Here is a 9,061-nt window from a genome sequence, read left to right on the forward strand (position 1 = left end):
CAACCTCAGTTTTGCTTGGGTAACCCACCCTTCTCCACACAGCCAGATGCTTCACTGAGCCAGTCACGACAGTCCATGGGCTGGTGACACAACTCAAACTAAGGCGCTGGCTAAGATTTCTCTTTCTTAAAAAACACATGTTGGGAGTAGTCTTCCTTCTCCTTTGGATTTTGTTGTGTGGAAATAGTGCAGTCATGTTGGGACCACAGTGGGAGCTAAACCATTGCTAAAACTGGTGGAGCAGAGAGACAGAAAAACCCATGTTAGTGATGACATTGCTGAGCCACTAAATTCACCAGCCCCCGAGGCTCCCAAACTTGGACATTCATGGCAAGCATGAAAATTAACTTCCTTTATAGTTTAAGTCACTTGAGATGTTTTTTTACAGTGGGCCCTTGAACAACTTGGGTTTGAACTGTGCAGGTTCACTTACACATAGATTGTCTTCCGTCTCTGCCACCCTTAGACAGCAAAGCCAACCATTTCTTCCTCTTTCTCCTCCTCCTTAGCCTACTCATTATGAAGACAGTGAGGATGAAGACTTTCACGATGATCCGCTTCCACTTAATGAATAGCAAATATATATATTTTATTGTATTTCATTAATTTAATTTTTAAAAATTTATTGTTTTTTATGAAGACATTTTATTTTATAAAGATTTTTTAAAAAATTCTTATTCTATTGCCCAGGCTGGAGTGCAGTGGCATGAACATGGCTGACTGTAGCCTTGAACTCCTGGGTTCAAACAATCCTTCTGTCTCAGCTTCTTGACTAGCTGGGACAACAGGCATGTACCATTACGCCCAGCTAATTTTTGTATTCTTTGTAGAGATGGGGTCTTGCTATGTTGGTCAGGCTGGTTTTGAACTCCTGGCCTCATGTGATCTTCCTATCTTGGCCTTCTATAGTGTTGGGATTACAGGCATGAGCCATTGTGCCTTGCCAATAAATTTTATCTTATTTATGATTTTCTTAATAACATTTTTTCTCTATTTTATTGTAAGAATGTAGTATATAATACACATAATACACATAACACACAAAATATGTGCTAATATACTGTTTATGTTACTAGTAAGGCTTTGGGCCAACGGTATACTTGTAGTAGTTGAGTTTTGAGGGAGTCAAAGGTTATAGGCAGATTTTGACTGAATGGGCCATCAGCACCCCTAACTCCTGCGTTGTTGAATGTCAACTGTACAATCTTTCTTCCTGGGATAGAATTTATTCTTTTTTTTTTTTTTTTTTGAGATGCAGTCTCACTCTGTTGCCCAGGCTGGAGTGTGGTGGCACAATCTTGGCTCACTGCAAGCTCCGCCTCCCAGGTTCAAGCAATTCTCTGCCTCAGCCTCCTGAGTAATTGGGATTACAAGCGCCCACCATGATGCCCAGCTAATTTTTGTATTTTTAGTAGAGACAGGGTTTCACCATCTTGGCCAGGCTGGTCCTGAACTTCTGACCTCGTGATCCACCCACCTCGGCCTCCCAAAGTGCTGGGATTACAGGCGTCAGCCACCGCACCCAGCCTAGAATTTATTCTTTGTCCTTTTCTCTGCTTTCTGGATTTTTTTTTCTTCTTTTGCTAGTAAGGTATCCATAGAGACTTAATCAAATAGGCATATTGAAAAGGGCATAAACTTTGTCCTGTGACTAGTGGGCCCATGCTAGTTAATTAGTTTTGCCAAGACCCAGCTTCTTCATTGTAAAATAGGAATGTTAAAACTTGTAGAGAGATATAATAATATTAAGCAGTTGTTTTTATGAGTACTATAAATAACAACTAATATTTACTAACTCTTTCTAGGTGTCTGGTACTGTTCTAAGCTACATATACATGCACACCTCACACACACAGCATAGTCCTATGATATGGGTACTATTATCATCCTCATTTCATAGATAAGAAAACTGAAACACAAATAGGTAAGCACTGTGTCTAAGATTTTGTGAATAGTGACAGATTGGCCTTTGAATCCAGTAGCCTGACTTCAAAGTCCTAATCCAATGTGAGCTCCAGCATTTAGAGTTGATCCTGTGCTTAAAGGCTACACCCAGACTCTTGTGTGTCTCTGCCCTTGTGCTTCCACCATCTATCTGTTCCTACTGCTAAGATACATGAAGAAGGGGGATGAGATCCCATACAAAATTTTGTGAGTTGCTATAGTTTGGATGATTGTCCCCCGAAAACCTCATGTTGAAATTTGATCCTCAGTGTTGGAGGTGGGGCCTAATGGGAGGTGTTTGTATATTAGAGACAGATCCCTCATGAACAGATTAACGCCCTCTCTCCAAGGTGAGTGAGTTCTCACTCTATGTTACCACAAGAGCTGGTTGTTAAAAAGAGCCTGATTACCTCTTGCCCCACCTCTTGCTTTCTCTCTTGCTATGTGATCTCTACACACACCAGCTCCCTTCCACCATGAGAAGCAGCCAGAGGCCCTCATCCAATGCGGATGCTGGTACCATGCTTCTTGTACAACTTACAAAACCATGAGCCAAATAAACCTCTCTTCTTTATAAGTGAACCAATCTCAGATATTCCTTTATAGCAACACACAATGGACTAAGACAGGGGTTATGAGACAAGATAAGACAAGATGACAGTCTGAAGGATAGACTCCCCACAGGACATCTCTTGGGAGCAGAGTCACCAGTAGTATAGCAGGGGAGTACACACAGGCTTTGTCTTAGACTTCTTTTTTTGTTTGTTTGTTTTCAACTTTGTGTTTTGGAATAGTTATAGATTTACAGGAAGTTGCAAAGAAATGTACAGGGAGGTCCTGTGCACCCTTCCTCTAGTGTTAGCTTCTTGCATAACCATAGCACAGTATCAAGAGCAGGAAATGGACATTTGTACTATCCACAGGGCTTCTTTGGATTTCTCACATGCACTTGTTTGTGTGTGTGTGTGTGCATGTATAGCTCTATTCAACTTGGTCATATTGTAACCAACCAGTGGGTTCATTTCGCCTGCTGCCTAGATAGAGCTGATTTATCAAGACAGGGGAATTGCAATAGAGTTTAATTGCAAGACTTTTATACACATAGAGCTGGCTAAATGGGAGACTGGAATTTTATTACTACTCAAATCAGCCTCCCCCAAAATTTGGAGGCTAGGGATTTTCAAGGATTTTCAAGGATAGTTTTGTGGGCAGGGGGCTAAGAAAGGAGGAATACTGATTTGTAGGGGATGCAATTAAAGGGGTGTGGAAAATGGTCCTGGTGTGCTGAGTTTGCTTTTGGGTGGGACCACAGAGGAGTTTCCAGTCCAGGAGGAGCCATCCAGTCACTGGAATGCAAAAGCCTGAAAAGATATCTCAAAGGCCAACGTCAGGTTCGACAATAGTGATGTTAATTACAGGAGTATTTGGAGAAGTTGCAAATCTTGTGACCTCCAGAATAATGGCTGGTAATTATTTAACTATCTTAGAAGAATTCAGGCTCCTCTTGTAATGTGGTAGCCTTTCATGAGTTTTACAAAAGAGGTTTAGTTTTGAGAAGGGGTATTATCATTTAAACTGTAAACTAAATTTCTCCCAGAGTTAGCTTGGCCCATGTCCAGGAATGAACAAGGGCAGTTTGAAGGATAAAGGCAAGATGGAATTGATTAGGCCAGATCTCTTTCACTGTCATAATTTTCTCACTGTTATGAATTTTGCAAATGCAGTTGCAGCATGTGTAGATTTGTGCATCTATTGCAGTCAAGCTACAGGCCCATTCCATCACAAAGGTCCCTCTGATTGTCCTTTTAGAGTCATATCCTCTTCCCTCCCTTCCTTTCTCCACATCCTCTAATAGTAGTTTCAGAGCATAAAAACTACAAATCTGTGCTCTGTAACATTTTGAGAACGTTATATAAATAGAATCCTACTGTGTGTGACCTTTTTTGAGCTTGGCTTTTTGTACTCAGCATAATTTCCTTGAGATTCATCCAAACCGTTGCATATACGAATAACTTATTCCTTTTTTTTGCTAAGTAGTATTCCACGGTGCAAATATACCAGTTTGTTTAACCAGTCACCTGTTGAAGGATGTTTTGGTTGTTTCAAGTTTTTGAATATTACCAAAAAAGCTGCTAGGAACATTCATGTACAGGTTTTTAGTGGACATGAGTTTTCCTTTCTTTGGGATAAACACCCAAGAGCTCAATTGCTGGGTCATATGATAAGCACATGTTTAGTGTTTTAGGAAACTGCCAAACTATTTTCCAGAGTGTCTGTACCATTTTATATTCCCACCCCGCATATATCCTACTTAATATCTTCCTTTTCACTTGTCATGTTTCGCTTTGCTTTTTAATAAACTTGCTACTTTAAAATAATTTCACATTTAATAGCAAAGTTTCAAGAATAGTACATAGAATATCCTTCACCAAGATTAACCAAATGTCATTTTGCCACGGTTGCTGTAGCATTTCCTGACTCTCTCTGTCTCTTGCTATACCCATCACCTATCTATCCATCTAGTTCTGTTTTTGAGTCGTTTGAGGGTAAGTTGCAAACAACATGCCTTTTTACCACGAAATTCTTCATTGTGTATTTCTTAAGAACCTCCAGAATAATGGCTTGTAATTATTTAACTATCTTAGAAGAATTCAGGCTCCTCTTATAATCTGGTAGCCTTTCATGAGTTTTACAAAAGAGGTTTAGTTTTGGGAAGGGGTATTATCATTTAAACTGTAAACTAAATTTCTCCCAGAAATTTAGGCCAGATCTCTTTCACTGTCATAACTTATATAACTACCATATGGTGATCAAAATTAGGAATTTTAACAAATGTTATCTAATATACAAATACTTTTCAGATTTGATGCAACTTATAGCAATTCTTTTTCCTAGGATTCAATCCCAGATCACATACAACATTCACTCATCATGTCTCTTTAGACACTTTTAGCTTAGCACACTTCCTCAGCACCTTTTTTTTTTTTTCTTTTTTTTTCCAGACAGAGTTTCGCTCTTATTGCCCAGGCTGGAGTGCAATGGCACGATCTCAGCTCACCACAACCTCCGCCTCCCGGGTTCAAGCAATGCTCCCGCCTCAGCCTCCCAAGTAGCTGAGAATACAGGCGCACACCACCACGCCCGGCTAATTTTTGTATTTTTAGTAGAGACGGGGTTTCACCATGTTGGTTAGGCTGGTCTCGAACTCCCGACCTCGTGATCCTCCCGCCTCGGCCTCCCAGAGTGCTGGGATTACAGGCATGAGCCACCATGCCTGGCCTTTTTTTTCTTTTGTGACACTGACATTTTTAAAGATCACAGGCCAGCACTTTGTAGGATGCCTCTCAATTTGGTTTTGGTTGATGTTTCATCATTACTAGACTCAGCCTGTGGATTTTGGGTGTGAGTGCCACTGAAGTGATGATATTTCCCATTGGGGCATCCTCACAGGAGGCGTAAGATAGCCATTTGTTCCTATATTGGTGTCAACATTGATCACTTGATCAAGGTGGAATCTACCAGTTTTCTCACTGTAAAGTGACTATTTCTCCCTTCACAATGAATAAGCATCTTGTGGGGAGATGCTGTGAGACTAAGCAAACATCTTGTTGCCTGTCAAACTTTCAGACTCTAGTTTTAGCATCCACTGATGATTCTTGCCACCAACAATTTTTATTATGATGGTTACAAATGTAACTTTCCTTTATTTTATTTTATTTATTTATTTATTTTTTTTGAGAGAGTCTCGCTCTGTCGCCCAGGCTGGAGTGCAGTGGCTCAATCTCAGCTCACTGCAAGCTCCGCCTCCCGGGTTCACGCCATTCTCCTGCCTCAGCCTCCCGAGTAGCTGGGACTACAGGCACCCGCCACCACACCCAGCTAATTTTTTGTATTTTTTAGTAGAGACGGGGTTTCACCGTGTTAGCCAGGATGGTCTCGATCTCCTGACCTCGTGATCCGCCTGCCTCAGCCTCCCAAAGTGCTGGGATTACAGGCGTGAGCCACCGCACCCGGCAACTTTCCTTTATTTTTAACTTATTATTTTTTAGAGATGAGATCTCACTCTGTCACCTAGGCTCGAGTGCAGTGGTGCTATCATAGCTCACTGCAGCCTTGAACTCCTGGGCTCAAGGGATCCTCCCGCCTCAGTCTTCGGAGTAGTTGGGACTACACGTGTGCACCACCACACCCTGCTAATTTTTGTATTTTTTTTTTCTTGTAGAGATAAGATCCTTCTATGTTGCCCAGGATGGGCTCAGACTCCTTGCCTCAAGTGATCCTCCTGCCTCAGCCTGCCAAAGTGTTGGGATTACAGGCATGAGCCACTGTACCTGTCCACACATGTAATTTTCTAACTCCATCTTTCCCTCTTCATTTATTAGTTGACATCCTACAGTAGAGAAGTTTCCTCTTCTCCACCATCAGCCTATTGATCTATTTACCTAGATATCAATTTACTATCAGTATGAACTTATAAATTATTATTTTATTTAATAGCTTGTAAGTCATTATCACTTTTTTTTTTTTTTGAGACAAAGCTCACTCTGTCACCCAGGCTGGAGTGCGGTGGTGTGATCTCGGCTCACTGAAACCTCCGTCTTCTGGGCTCAAGCCATCCTCCCATCTCAGCCTCCCGAGTAGCTGGGACTATAGGTGCATGCCACTATGTGCGGCTAATTTTTGTATTTTTTGTGGAGATGGGTTTTTGCCATGTTGTCTAGGCTGGTCTTGAACTCCTGGACTTGAGTGATCCTCCCATGTCGGCCTCCCAAAGTGCTGGGATTACAGGAGTGAGCCTCTGCTCCCAGCCATATCACTTTTAATTTTGATGCTCAAGTTGTCTCACATTTGGCCAGTGGGAGTCACTTCAAGCTGGTTTCTCTGTCCCTTTCAGGTGTCCCCATCATTTTTCGTGCACATCTTTACTTTTTGGCACAAGATGCTTTAGTGTCATCTTGTATTTTCCCTGTCCCAGCCCTGGAATCAGCCATTTCTCCAAGGAGCTCTGGCACCTTTTAGAGGAGAGAGGAATTTATAAACAAGACCCGACACTGGGTGTGCCTGTGCCTTGGAGGGGTCCTAGCTTCCAAGTCCCTTCAGTGCCTGGGTCTCCGGCTTTCTGAAGTGAGTCATGGGCACGCTGCAGATCCTGGTGCTGTGGTTGCTTTCTAATCACATTTACTACTGGGGCAGCCCAATACAGTGGGCATGGGACATTTTCTGGGTTGAGGGTTTCATTGACTTCTATTGTGGGCTCTGTTAGGCCAGTGGCAGCTGCAAGAGCTGTGTGGCTGAAGCAGTCCTTGGAGGACAGGAGAGAAGCAGGGGCCATAGCCGAGGGTGTCTTGTAAAATGCCCACAGGCAGAACATTTGGAAAATAAAGCTCCTGTCCCCGGGAGTCCCTGATAGATGGAGATTTTGCTTCTATTACCATTACTATTGTCATTGCACAGAGCCTTTCTTCTTTCTCTTCTCTTGGAAATAAGAGATTTATGCTGCTTAAATGTTTGACCATGGCTGTCCCCAAACAATGGAAGAAAATTCCAGCGTTTGCCAAGGCCCAGGTGGATTTTGAAGCATTGCGTTCAGCACGGCATATACTCTTGGCTCTCAGAGCTGACTGATTAGATGTGGTAGTGGGAGCGGGCAGGGGGAGAATGGAATAAATGGAATGAAAAGAGGCCTGTCCTGTGGAAGATAAGAACCCAGGTTGTAAAAACCCTCCACCAAATCAGCTAACTAAAACCCAGCCTGCAAACCAGGAATCCTAACCATCGAGAGTTGATTCAGCTGCAAGAAAGTAGGAAGCTGGTCCACCTAGCAGATTCACAAATGAGACTTTGCAAGTCATCCCATTCATATGGCAGGGGGCTGCTGGACTGAGTATGGGGACTGAGTGGGAGCAGAAGAAGTTAGAAGTTGTTGGTCAGAAAGGGCTGGCAGGAAACATGCTTGCCGTCTAGTCTGTGGACATTGAAACAGCACCAGGAAGGGCCATCTCTATCCTTTGTGATGGGGGCTCTGAGAAATCCCTCGTCAGAGAAAGAGGCCTTTGTTCACTGCTGAGATGCCAGGACAGCTCCTCAGCGTTGCTTAGACCTTTCATAGGCAAGTTCAAGGTCAATATGCCAGAAGCTAGGGGGTGCAAGGAGCCAACTTACTTCTTCAGCTGATTCCTACCTCTTAGTAGTGTTGGTTTTGTGACACTGGAAGTATCTATATGAGCCACACGGTGTTTCCAGCCTTCACTTGGCTGCTTTTCTGGCATAGGCTGACCAGACCAGGAAAGGCCTCCCAAGGGTTGGTAGCATGGACCTTCCTATTAACCTAATGATGGTCTTTCTTCGTAAGGCTCCATAGTGTGAGCTCTGTTCCCTGCAGGACCCTATGATGATGTGACATTTACACATGACATATTAGTTACCCCATCACATCATAGTCGGAAGGAGTGTAAAAATGGTAAAAAGAATGTTTAAATTTAAGCATAGGAGATAAATTTTCTATGAAAGGGAGAAAGAGGAAGATGAAACTAATGTTTATGTACATTTTATTGTGAAACATTGTATGTTATATTGTAGTCTTCTCTGAAAGTCTTTACACAAGTTTATCTTCTTTTTTTTTTTTTTTTTTTTTTTGAGACAGAGTCTTGCTCTGTCACCCAGAGGCTGAAGTGCAGTGGTGCAATCTCAGCTCATTGCAACTTCCACCTCCCAGGTTCAAGCAATTCTCTGCCTCAGCCTCCCAAGTAGCTGGGATTACAGGCACCTGCCACTACGCCGGCTAATTTTTGTATTTTTAGTAGAGATGGGTTTTCACCATCTTGGCCAGGCTGGTCTTGAACTCCTAACCTTGTGATCCACCTGCCTCAGCCTCCCAAAGTGCTGGGATTACAGGTGTGAGCCACTGTGCCTGGCCTATCTTCCCTGTTTTAAAGGCATGAAAACTGAGGCTGAGAAAGACTGAATCACATGCCTGTAACTGAATCACATGCCACGGCTTAAATGGCAGAGCTGGTACTCAAATCTGTCTGATCTCAAAGCATGCAAGTGCTCTTGAAGCTGTTATACTTTATCTTGTTGAAATTGATCCGTATGCTAAACACACTAAATATCAGTG

Source organism: Pongo abelii, chromosome 2 (genome assembly GCF_028885655.2).
Source record: "Pongo abelii isolate AG06213 chromosome 2, NHGRI_mPonAbe1-v2.0_pri, whole genome shotgun sequence".
Lineage (NCBI taxonomy): Eukaryota > Metazoa > Chordata > Mammalia > Primates > Hominidae > Pongo > Pongo abelii.